A 13,033-nucleotide genomic window follows, 5' to 3' on the forward strand; every position below is an offset into this window, starting at 1 on the left:
GCATGATGCTCCTGTCTTGAGCAAACTGTTATGTGTTTCCTTGCTTGAGGCAGATAAGATTACTAGATCCTCTTATGGTTTAAACAAAGGAGATCATGTGTATCGCATGTGAGTAAAGTTTCTTTTGACTTTCAAGAATATTTGATGTAGAGTTTCTAGTTTTTGTGATTATTTTAGTTTTTTCTCAACTTCCTTGTTATGTAGTTGGATCCGTAGAGAGGACCTTCTACAAAGGATAGGGCCACAAATTTGGTGGAGGACTTGAGCAACATTGTTGGTGGTATTTTGTTGCCTCATGATTTCTCTCTTGCCTCTTACTTTGAGGAGCTCAAGTTTGAAGCACGACCCTATCTTTATCCTTTGGAGACCTCTCTTGAAGCTAAGACAAAAGATGTTGACAAGCAAGCTATGGAGAAAGTGGACACGGTACGCAAGGCATCTCAGCGGCTAGCCTACAGGTCAAGCTCATCATACTTTTGTTTCAAGCTTTTCATAATTACGAAGTGTGTAGTGATGTTATTTTGTTATTTTGTTTTAGATTTCTATTATTCTTGGTTGGAAAAGGCTTTCTACCAGGGATTCCATTCTTAGCTAAGCAGTGGGCACAACTATCTACTGGGGAAGGATGCATGTACTCCCCTTCCATGCATAAGCTCACTACTTGGGAGATGGAGGCATGTCCATGGTGGATAGACATGGCTTCTGGGCATGTATTGGCGAGAGAGAGAGAGCTTCACGATACTATGAGAGTTGGTGGCACATCCGTTGATGTGCCTCTCCCTCTTAGAGTGGACGAGGTTATATCCGGTAAATGGCTACTCAAAATAGCCTCAAACATAATTTGTCTAAGAGCTTTAAATTCTCTTTTTCCTAAAGTTATTTGTTATACATACCGGTAATATTGTGTTTCTTTGCTTTTTTCAAGCTACAAATACTTCTCGCAAGGGAAAGGAGGTGATTGTTGAGACTAGGGTGGATGCAAACATGGAGGGAGAGCATGGTGAGCTTTCACTTGCGATGCAATTGTTTCGTTCATTTATTGGAGTTAAGTCATTTTGTATTGCCTCTTGTATCGCAGTACCTCTTGGGGAGATTGTTGCAAAGAAAACCATTTCTTTTGTCTACATCGTTGATACTCCATTGTCTTCTCTGTCCTCATTGCTTGACTCATGATGCGTGGCCATTTCTGGGGACTACATAGCCATTGTTGTTGATTTTAGGGCCGGTGTTCGACATCCAACATGGATTCGTGTTCATGAGCACATGGGATGTGCACGCCTCGATGGGACCTTGTGCGTGCGTAGTGGGAGAACAGTCGCATGGGCTGCTGATTTTATTTTTTTGGATCTTCCCTTTGGTGGTTCCCCATTAGCCTCCCCTGTTGTACCCCTTTGGGATGTTTTTAGCGAGGATCATGTTCGTGCAGGCATGTAACTTGCATATTCAAGTTTGTCAGACTTAGAGTGGTTGTTGATCATGGTCTCTATGGCAGGTTTTTGCTTCATTCATAATTTTATACAATACTTGTTGATTTTTGTTGTGTGTTTTCTATTGTGACTTTTGAAACCTCTTGCAGGAGATACCATTGGTTGGGTTGAGAGATTTTGTCGTGCATCAGAGATGGCTATTCATCGTCGCATTGTGGTCCTCCATCATGGAGCTTATGGTTGTGGTAATAGCTTTGGTGGTCGGATTGAGGTAATGCTCTTCTACATATTAACTTGTTTGTTTCTCATTTTGGTGTGTTATTATTATTGTGATTGCCCTCTAATTGTCTATGTGGTGGTGTAGTGTCATTGTTCTCTCTTACTTATGGTGCATAGGGTTGGCATGCAACCACCTTGCTTTGTGGTTGAGAGTACCCCACTATTCAATCGGCTTGGCATGCAACCTTTGGATTCTTACATGATGCACCATCTTCCAGAGTCTTGTCTAGCCAAATCATCATCAGGGGATCCATGGCGTGGTGGCTTGCAACGAAGTCACTCTTTTATTGCATGTTTTGTGGAGCTTCTTTGTAGGCCAAGAAAGGTCTTTGTTTGGAGTTGGGATGTGGTACAACGCCCGTATTGGCAGCATGCTTAGGCAGAGGGCGGGTGTGTGCAGCAGTCGACATTGATGACACTTTGATTTCAGATTATGTGCAACCATTATTTCGCCCTAAAAAGCGAAGCAAAGAGGGAGCCTCCACCTCTCTTGATGTTGATGATGTGGGTGACATGCCTTCGCGTGTCAACCCCTTTGATGACTAGTGAGAGTCCACCTTACACTTCATTTCCCCCACCTATTTTATGTTTCCATCATACTTTTATGCTATTTTGTCACTTTTTTGTATCATTGTTTAGTATTTGAAAATTATGGATAATGATTCAAACAACAATTTGAGATTTCTTGTGCTTTTAGGATGTAGATTTTGTATTGCTTGCATGTGGATTGTGAGACTTATCTTTTTCTTTTTGTGTGGAAGTGTGTTGCCAATTTATGTTGAGGGGATTGCAAAAACCATGGCTGCTGATATACGATACTATTTTGACACCCACAAGAAGTGTCAGAGACGCAATGTCTTTATTGATGACGAGTGTGACTCTTCATAGTCATGAGATAGAACCATCGCATTTCTTGTTGTCATTAGAGTGCAGAGGCACGACATGCTGTTCTCTATATTCCACTAAATATTCCACTTGTTATCTTACAAATATGAAGAAATCTCTATTTTTTTGTATAAGATATGGCAATTCTCTCTTAGTACAGTACTAGAAACTTTGTAGATGTATGAGCATTGTTGACTTGCATTAGATTGCTCCGTAAAATTTAAAGTTAAAATAAGAATTATGGTGTTGAATGTAGTTGTGGATCATTGCATGGTTTGTAATAGCTTTGCTACTAGCTTGGAATTCTCATTGCTCGACATCAAGTATCAACTGTGCAAAAGAATCTAGAGTCTAATTTTGAACAATCATATTGCTACGATTACTTAGGGATTCAAGATCCTACTATTATTAAAGTAGGATCTTCATTCATCTTTCTTATCAAAGCCCATTTGGTTTCCTTATTCATTTGCTCGGATTTTCCTTCGCTCGAAAAATCTCGCTCGCCACACGGTAAGACTCGAAATTGGAAACAACCCATCAAGAGGTTTTGAAGTTGCAGATGCAAAGAGATGACAACCTTAAACTGATCAGCATTAAAGATGCTGAGATCTTGGGTCTCAAAAGAAGATAAACCTCCTCAAGGAAAATTGACACGAGTCAGAAAGTTTCAATGCCATTTGTGAAGATACAATCAATGTGTTTCTTGAAGATGTCAATGACAGAGATGAACAAATCCAGAGGTTGATGGCAGAAAAGCAAGATGCCTTGGAGACAGTCAAAAATTTGCAAGTCGTAATCGATGACTTACAAATTTAAGTGAAGGATTTGAGAGCAGTAACAAACATACAGGCAAGGGAGATAGAAAGAGCAAAGAAACAAAAAACGTTGCTACCAGTAACACCGGTGGTCCAACCGCAAGAAGAAGTGGCGGCATTGAAGAGAGAGCTGGAATTGGAAAGAAAACAGAGATTAATGATAGCCGAAAGTGCGCTTAGAGAGCTGAGGATCAATTGCAAAGGCAAATCTCGGACTTACAAAGTGAACAACAACAAGGACCAGCTCATGACAGAGTGAAATAGAAAGCCTTGTTTCCAAGTCCATCAAGGAAGAAAATGAAAATTTGCACATCAGGGTAAAACAGTTAGAAGAGGCTGCAGCCCAAAAGGAGATGGAATTTCAAACACTCCAAATCAATAATCGAACAATGGCTGCACAAATTGCAAGTCTCCAAACTGCAAGGCAACCCCAAGGACAGGTGCGAGTGCACCTGGTGCAAGCGGCCACAGATTTAGCTGGACTGGCAGAACTATATAGGGGTGATGATGACTATGAGGAAGGATCAGAGGACCATGGGGCCCCAGATACACAGACTGATCAAGCTGGCTCCAACAACCAAGAAGAAGACGAAGATTCAGTCACAAAATTTGAAGAGCAGAAGCTGGCCGAAGAAATGGAAAAGCAATCAAAGATGATGTGGTACAAGGCCATGAAACTAGAGAAGGAGATGCTACAAGGACTCTCCAGATCAGGCAAGATAGCAGCAGAGCTACGGGAAGAGTGGAATGCCCCGATGTTACCCTATGCTCTGCTGAAATATGAAACACTGACACATCAACGGCAGCTAGCAAAGGAAGAACAAGTGCCACTATTTGAAGGAGAATTACAGGTTCGGAAACAGCAAAGCAGAATAGTAGATAGCCAGCCAAAGTGGAGGCATCATTGGCTTTTGGATCATCCTAACAACCTGATCCACTTAGTCAATGCACCATCTGAGCTCAGAGATGAAAGAACTTTTTGCCCAACACCCAGAACTTATACTTACAACCAACATAAAGCCTTACAAAGCAGAAATCCCACATGGCTGAACTATCCAGTTTTGCCAGGACCGGCCGAAGGAGAGAGAATATCTGGTTCTTACATGGTGAAAACCCTTTAGGGCGCCATTGCGGAATTTGGAGGCTCTCCCGACCTGTCCTGCAAAATGCTTTGTAAAATAGCTCGGACTTTTTTGGCCTGTCTCACAGCGTTCTCAGAAAGCTGGAGTTCAGAGTTCATAAATACAGTAAGAAACATATCAGAGCTATCATATGATCTAAGTGGGCCACCTACAGAGCCAGTTTTGTATGCATACTTCAGACGACTCATGTTTTTGCCCAGCTACCATCTCCAAACATTTGAAGAAGCATTTTACACAGGCTTCTTCATGTACAAGTCAAAACATTTTGGCCCATTAATGGCGAGCGAATCTATGCGATACGATGCGTTTCTACATCAAATAAACCAGGAAGACAAACAAAGACATTGAAGACAAAGCCAGTCATGTCGTGGTAGACATGAACTAGGAGGGGGGCAGTGTTGGAGCCCAACTTGTCCAACTTTTGTAATGAGCCCACCTTGTAAAGCCTATCAAATTCCCATTTTTATGTCAAAGAAGTCTTATCAGTTTGATCCACTTGTCTGGGTTATGTAAAGATTAATTAGTCGGTCGGGACCCAGATGCGTTTCCACTTTGTAATTATGATGAGTAGAACCCCATGTACATTTTTTGAGCTACGGTGACTAAAGTATAAAAGTCACCTTAGAACCGTTTTTTATATAACATTTTTGAATGATTAATCCTGTGTCGTACGAGTCTGAAAGAGAGAGAGAGTGTGTGTGTGTGTGATCTTATCCTCTTCGCTACGTGCATCTCCCTCACCGCATTCAAGAAGCGACCGCACCATCGCGGTAGCCTCTCCGAGAGCTACGCGCCCACGCCATGCATTAGCATTTTTGAGCTGTTCGCGAGCGATCCTTCCACGAGCTTGTTTTGATTGTAAGTAGCACAAATAGTGTCTGTTTTCAACAATCAAGTACTTTATGGAATGAGGGGGAGATTAGCTATGCATAGATACTCAAAGACTTAGGTTTCGCACACTTTTAGATTATGACATGTGAGTCTATCGCGACTGTATTCGAGATAACTAGGGTTAAAATCTGGTGAGATTAGACTTATAGGTAAGTATATCCTAGTGAGAGGATGGTGCCTAGCAAGTTTGAAGCGATTCCGAGTTCATTTGATGTGTAAACGGTGTTATGAGCGTTTAGGGATATAGTGGGTTGAAGTCAACAAGGGTTATTGATTGATGCATCATAGAAGTGCGTATGTGTAGGTTGGTCTCAGCCTGACAAGCTAACGAGATTGCCTCTGTGCACCTACGGGTTAGTCGTGTCATCGGATGATAAGTATGGTGTTTGTGTCATGCTTGAGCATGAACAGGGGAGTAGTTTGTCCTAAAACATGTAGGGACTACATGAGTGCGATGACCCATAGGTGCATACGATTGGTACACACTTGTAGGTACTGTTGCAGACATTGAGCTACATGTAGCGGTGCTTTACTAACAAATGAGATCCATGGCGTCTTTCTTGGCATGCCCATCATTGGGGTAGGCATGGTAGCCATGGTGTCATCAAGGGAAAGATGAGCTAGACTTGGAAAGGTAAAGCTATCACTTGTGGGCTCATATTTCACTAAGACCCCTGGAGAAACAACATATGGAGGATCCATCAGACTTACCGAGGGAGCCTCCATTTGCGATAAGGTCGGTTGTTTAGCCTTTCCTGTATCCAAGAATATCATGAGACCCGTTGAAGGCATGTTGATCCCCTTGTTCTGTCTCTCTAACTCAATGACCCTATGGATGACCTCACAAACTCTTTGTTGTTGATCCTCCACACTAGTAGCACCCATTGTGGATTGTAGGACATCTAACCAACCTACGTAATAGGTGTGACGTGTGTATAGGTCGGTTAGAGTTTTCGTTTGTAGTTCGTACTCCCAGTTCTCATTTAAGAACGCTCTCCATCTAGGATTGAGGTGCTAGGGGTGTCCTTAGAGATAGAAGCAATGTTGCTTTCTAGGGGTTGATCCTTAGCGGTTGCTAAGTCAGGAGCACTTGGTTGCTCTCCTAGCAAGGATATGACATAGGGGCTTTCGCTTTTAACTCTCTTCATTGCTCCGCCTTGCATAAGCTCTCAATTTCCTTTTCCCTTACTACAAGGATATATCGCTCAACCTCTTGCACTTCCACAAGGCTTCTACCATCGGGTAATATGACCTCGGAGGGGAATAGCTCTGAAGAGTTAGAAGGTGCAGTGAATGAAGTATTCACGTGCACATTCTCTAAGGGCATAGGGTCTACATTGGTCATGAATGGAGAATTTACTTCCTCACCCCCCTCATTTACATCATTAGCTCTATGTTCAAAGCGAGTGGCTCTACTAAAGGTTTCCTTCAAGCGGCTAAGCACGCTCGGCCCGGACCGTGGGCCCATAGCATGCATGTCTTGGCTTGAGCTATCGGGATTAGGCATTGGGAAACCCTCCATGGCATCGTAGTCAGAGGAAGAGTCACTAACTGCTATGTTCGGGTCTTGGTTTGTACTACCTTGGGTCCCCATCGAGGGGCCGTAACCTAAGGTAGGTGGATAATGAGAACTCGCGTAAGTCGAAATTCTCTCTAGTTGCTCTGTCTCTAGCACACGACCAGAGCGCAGATGCATGTGCCTTTGGCACCCTACAAGCGTCGGCGAATAACCTCGAAGGTTAACCGCTTACTTTTTTAGGCATCCGTTTTCACTTGTTTTTTTACGTTTTTAATGTTAATTAATGATCGATTTTTTTATTAAAGTGTGTGATAGCTCAAAATGAGCGTATCACTTAGACAGTCGCGATGTGCTTTACAGCACAACGTTCGGTCACCTGAAGCTCCGTTGGTTCTCAAAAAAGTCGATTTTTAGCTACGTGTGAAGCTAAAAAAGTCAATTTTTAGCTACGTGTGAAGCTAAAATACGTAATTTTAAAGGGCGACTGAGGCCTGAGCCTGAGCATGAGCTTGGGCTTGAGTCTGGGCTTGGGTCAGGGAGATGTTCCCGATCCCAGTCCTACCTTTATTTTTTTATTTTATTTTTGGAGATCAGGTCGCCGCGGCCTGCGCGCGAGCACACACACACACACACACTCTACCTACCTACTTACAACTAATACACCTATTGTTACACACTAACACACTTCATTAGCTCTCACAGATATACTTCCTACTTACTATACATTACATTACACAGAACTAACAACCTTAATATTAAGACCTTACCACAGAAGAAACACATTAACCTTTCAAAACTTCATTAATAAAGAAATACACAGTAGCAACACAAAATCCTTCTTCTCAACACACACACCTTCCTTCCCTACCTTTCCTACAATTGAAATTGCACCACAAAAGAAGCACAGAGTGCCATTCAAGCTTAGTGTATGGCATTCCCCGGCAGCGGCGCCAAAAATGTGCGCGTATGTTGCACGTGTCAATGCAAGGCACTTGCCAATACACTGTGTGCGAGCCACAAATGGCTCCAAGAACGCAACTAGCCTAAACTAGTAAGCTCAAAGATGGCGATGGTGTGTCACTCACCTCTCTACGCTTGCAGTCGTGGAGAATTCCTCGCCGCGAAGAAGGAGTTGCCGCTGCGCCGCGCTCAACTGCTTCGTCGTCACCGTGCCGTCGTCGCAATGCTCGATTGCTCTCTCTCTCTCTCTCTCTCTCTCTCTCTCTCTCTCTCTCTCTCTCTCTCTCTCTCTCTCTCTCTCGCACATACACACACACACAAGGAGATGAAGAAGAAGAAGATGGAGATGGAGCAAGAGCACACTTCAATTGCACAAATGAGAGAATAAGTGAATTTTAGGTTTAGGTGACTTTTATATGAGCTCGCCCCATTCACACTTGGGTGCCCATGCTTAGCCAACTAATCCCTTGAATGTTCCAGTTAGAGTGCGCCTCTCATCGGCGATCACTCTTACCCTTTTCCTATTGGACCGACAAGCCCGATACTTGACTCTACCAAATAAATAATACTGCGTCCGTCGTAGGTGATAGGAATGTGCGTGAGGGTTAACAGTCTTTCTTTAAAGGAAGCAATCATGGAGAAACTACCACATGTAGTGTATATCTGGATGCAGGCAGAGATCAACAAAAGGGTGGAAAAGAAGTCATGGTACAATGTACACGTCGCGCTGATGTTTCAGTTTCTTCATCCACTACGTGTTCTCGGCTTGCTTGATTGTAGATTGATATAAAATGCTAGAAACATAGATTTTTTTGTTTATTAGCGACATGTCTGTAGGAAAAATATACACTTGCTCTGGAAAAATTGTGGTAGAGATAAATAGAATGCTTCCGACATAGTTTCAAGCCTGATACAAAAAAGCATTCTTTGAGGCAAACGCGTAGTCTAAAAAAATAACAAGATATGCATTCGCGATTGTTGATCCTACATTGGGAGAAAAATGGTGGAGATGGGTTGGTCTTGAATCTCTTTTGAAGGTAGAACAAATGTTCAGAGTGCATGTCTCCATTGACCCCTTTGGACATGTGTAGGACACTACGCGCAATCGAGTGAACTAGTCGACCAAAGTGGATAATGGAGGAAATATTATACAGCTTGGCATGTGCAGAACCAGGTTGTTGGGAGTTGACATACTCGGCCATTTCTTCAAGTAATCCTGCACAAAAATGTTGTTTTTGCTCTACGAAGTCTATCTTTTGAAAGACTGTAGCTTTGAGATGTAAATCCCAAAACTTGTCTACATATTTGTGGATAGACTCGTGGGAGAGTAGCTTCAAGCTTCTCCATTTAGTAAGCACTTTGTCCTTGGAATCGCTTGCAAGGAATTGTTACCTTTTGCCTTTGTTGCGAGATGGATATAGCCTCCTTAATCTTTTGGAAAGATTCTTGTAGGTCTCGGCTATACTGATCAGCAATGAAGATCTTCCCATGTACTTTAAGTAGCAAGGACGTTTAGGTCTTCCTTCAATGATTTTGAAAGGCACATTCCCCGTAGTAGTATGGACAGTGTTATTGTACGCATACTCTACAAGTGGTACATACTTCTCCCATTGTGAGTGTTGATCTACTTATGTAACATAAGTATTTAGTAGATCGAGAATCGTAACGTTAGCTATCTCACTTTGGCCATCCATTTGTGGGTGATAGGCCAAAAAGAAATTCAACCTTGCACCTAGATTTTCAAAGAAACCTTTCCAAAAATTAGTTCTCATTCTAGGATCTCTATTTAACACGATGAATGTTAGCAATCCATGGTGTTTGAAAATTTGAGATATGAAGAGGGTTTCCATTTGGTGTGCCTTAGTAGTCTTTTTGACAGGAATAAAGTGTGCTTGCTTGCAAAACCTGTCGATTATTGTCCATATTCCTGTATTCCCATGGATAGACTTGGGTAATCCAAAGATAAAATCCATGAATATACTCTCCCATGGCGAATTAGGGATTGGTAATGGCTAGAGTAATCAAGATTGTTTTGCTCTATCATACTTGGTCTTTTGGTATACCACACATTTGGAAACATACTCTTGTATGTCCACTTTCATGGTGGGCCAATAAAAATACGTCTCTACTCCTCAAAGAGTAGGTTGAATTTCTTTATGCCCCGCATAGGGAGGAGCATAGGATTCATACATCACTTTCTCACGAAGGGAGTGAGTAACACATAGCTTGTTTCCATGGAGAAGATAGCCATCCTACAAGGTGAATGGTTCCTCTTTCTTCCATAAGGCAAGGGCTAACATTATGTCTTTAAAATCAGGGTCAAAAGCGTACTCATCTATCATGGAAGATAGATCATTGTGAGTTGCTATAGACATCGCTTTTTCCCTCGATCGTCGTGATAGTGCATGAGCCACTTGATTATGGTTACCATCAATATGTAAATTAAATTGCGAAAGTAAATTTGACCACCTCATTTGTTTGTCGAAGAGCTTAGTTTGCATCATGAAGCAATTAAGACTTTGGTGGTTTGTTCGTAAGATAAATGGAGTCCCCAATAGATAATGCTTCCAAGTGTCGAGGACATGTAGGACAGCTAGTAGATATTTCTTGTAGATGCCCAATACTTGCTCGTCGAAGTTGAGTCTTTGACTCTCATATGCTATGGCATGCCCTTCTTGAAGCAAAACTGCTCCAAAGCAATCTCCACAAGCATCACATTGAACCTCAAATGGTTTTGAGAGATCCAATAGTGTAAGTACGGGTTGAGAGGTAAGCTTTTCTTTAATCTTTTCAAAAGCACTTTGCTCTTTAGTAGTCCATATGTACTTAACATTTTTCTTGGCCAAGTCATGTAGTGGTCCTGCTATTTGGGAGAATTTAGCTATGAAGCATCTATAGTATGCACACATACCAATAAAGCTTTGTAGCTCATGTAGATTCCTTGGATTATGCCATCCTTTTATTACCTCAAGCTTGGTTGGATCCATATTGATACCATCTTGAGAGATAATATGACCTAAGCATTGAATCTCTTGGAGGAAAAAATCACTCTTTTTTTTGTTAATGAAAAGTTTATTCTCCCTCATAGCTTGAAAAACTACCTGGAGATGTTGCTTATGCTCCTCCAAAGATTTGGATTAGATGATAATATCATCAAAGAACACTCCGATGAACTTGTGGTAGGGTCTAAATATTTCCTCCATTAGACGGTTGAACATGACTGGAGCATTTGTCAAACCAAAAGGCATGACAAGATATTCATAAAGACCAAATGTTGTACGAAACGCGGTCTTTACAATTTCTTTATTCACTATCCTTATTTGATGATAACCACTTTTAAGGTCAATCCTACAGAAGTAGGTCTAACCTTGCAGCTTATCAAATAGATCTTCTACCCACGGTATGGGAAATCTTTTTTTGATAGTGATACAATTTAGTGCTTGATATTCCACACACATACGGTATGTGCCATCTTTCTTTTTCACTAAAGGGACTGGTGAACAAAAGGGGGAGGAGCTAGGCCTCACCATCTTCTTGTCTACCAGCTCATGCCCTTGCCTCATAATCTTCTCTTTTTGAGCTTGAGAAACACTATAAGGAGGTTTATTAGACGGTGAGCTCCGGGGCAGAAGCTCTATCATATGGTCATCATCCCCTCGTTTTAGAGGTAACTCCATAGGGATGTCATCGATAAATACATCTTGGATTAAGGAAATTAGACAAGTCTAATTCTTCTTGATTCCTATCACTTTGTTTTGTTAAAACATTAGCATCATTTAGAGACTCTTTGACAAAAATCATATACAAGAAAAGTGAGCTTTTCATTGACTTAACAAAAACAGGTGAATTTACAAGTGGTGCAGTATGACCGGACTCATTAGCATCTATGTATATGCTCTTTTCCCTGTAGGTGAAGTAGATTCTCCTTTCAGGGAACTTCATGTTGGCATCCATGCGGTTGAACCATGGTGTCCCTAGGATAACATCCTCATGTTGGAGAGGAGAGATGAAAAAGTCTCCTTTGTCGATGTAGCTTTGGATATGAAGCCTCAACTTCCTAATCAAGGGAGAAACGGAGGCTTGTTGTCCCTTAAAAGCTCCATCTTGGCAGTTATAGTATCTCCCATCTCAAAAGCTTGTATGCCCAGCTTTGTGGCCAACTCCGTTGATATGAAGTTGTGAGTAGAGCTAGGATCAAATAGGATGAAGGAATCATGCTCCCTCACCTTACCCCAAGCATATGAAAGGGATGATCCTTTGCAATGAGCATCCTCTTTTGGAGCTTCGAACGTGGAAGCTCTAGGAGTCTCATTACGGACATTTCTTTTGGGGCAAGAACGATAGCCATGTCCTTGCTTCACACACTTAAAGCATTTGTGATCTTTACAAAAAGCCTCTAGCTCTTCAGGAGAGAGTTTGTTTTTACCTTTGTAAACTCCTTTCTCCTTGTTCTTGTTTTTGTTGTTGTTGGAATTGCCTTTGGGAAAATTTTGAGCATTGTTCTTCCCCTTTGCATCATTTTGATCTTTGTTTTCCATGGGCTTGGCATTCCTTTTAGCCCCTTGTAGGAAATTGATACAAGATGCAACCATAGTGTGGTGGATGACATCGGTGATAGAGAACCAAGCCATTAAGAGTTGACATACTCGGTCATTTCTTTAGGTAATCCTGCACAAAATTGTTGCTTTTGCTCGACGAAGTCTATCTTTTCAAAGACTATAGCTTTGAGATGTAAATCCCAAAGCTTGTCTACATATTTGTGGATAGACTCGTGGGAGAGTAGCTTCAAGCTTCTCCATTCAGTAAGCACTTTGTCCTTGAAATTGCTTGCAAGGAATTGCTTCATTATGGAAACTCGTAGAGTTTTCCATGTCCTTGGGGCTTCGCCATTCCCACGGAGACTAGGCCACCATTGACGAAATAGCTACATGGTGTAACTTGGAGGACTTTGTGAATCCCTCGTCTCTAATGGCCACATCGAATTGTTGGATGAAGGCCAATACTTTGTATGTAGCACCAAAGGTGCCATCATCGGTGAGAAAAGAGATACTCTTTCCTCCCTCTTTGAACTTTTTAAGCTTTTGGGACCTTTTCCAAGTAGGGTAAGATTTGCAT

The sequence above is a fragment of the Adiantum capillus-veneris genome, chromosome 10 (assembly GCF_014529385.1).
Source record: "Adiantum capillus-veneris isolate H3 chromosome 10, ASM1452938v2, whole genome shotgun sequence".
Classification (NCBI taxonomy): domain Eukaryota; kingdom Viridiplantae; phylum Streptophyta; class Polypodiopsida; order Polypodiales; family Pteridaceae; genus Adiantum; species Adiantum capillus-veneris.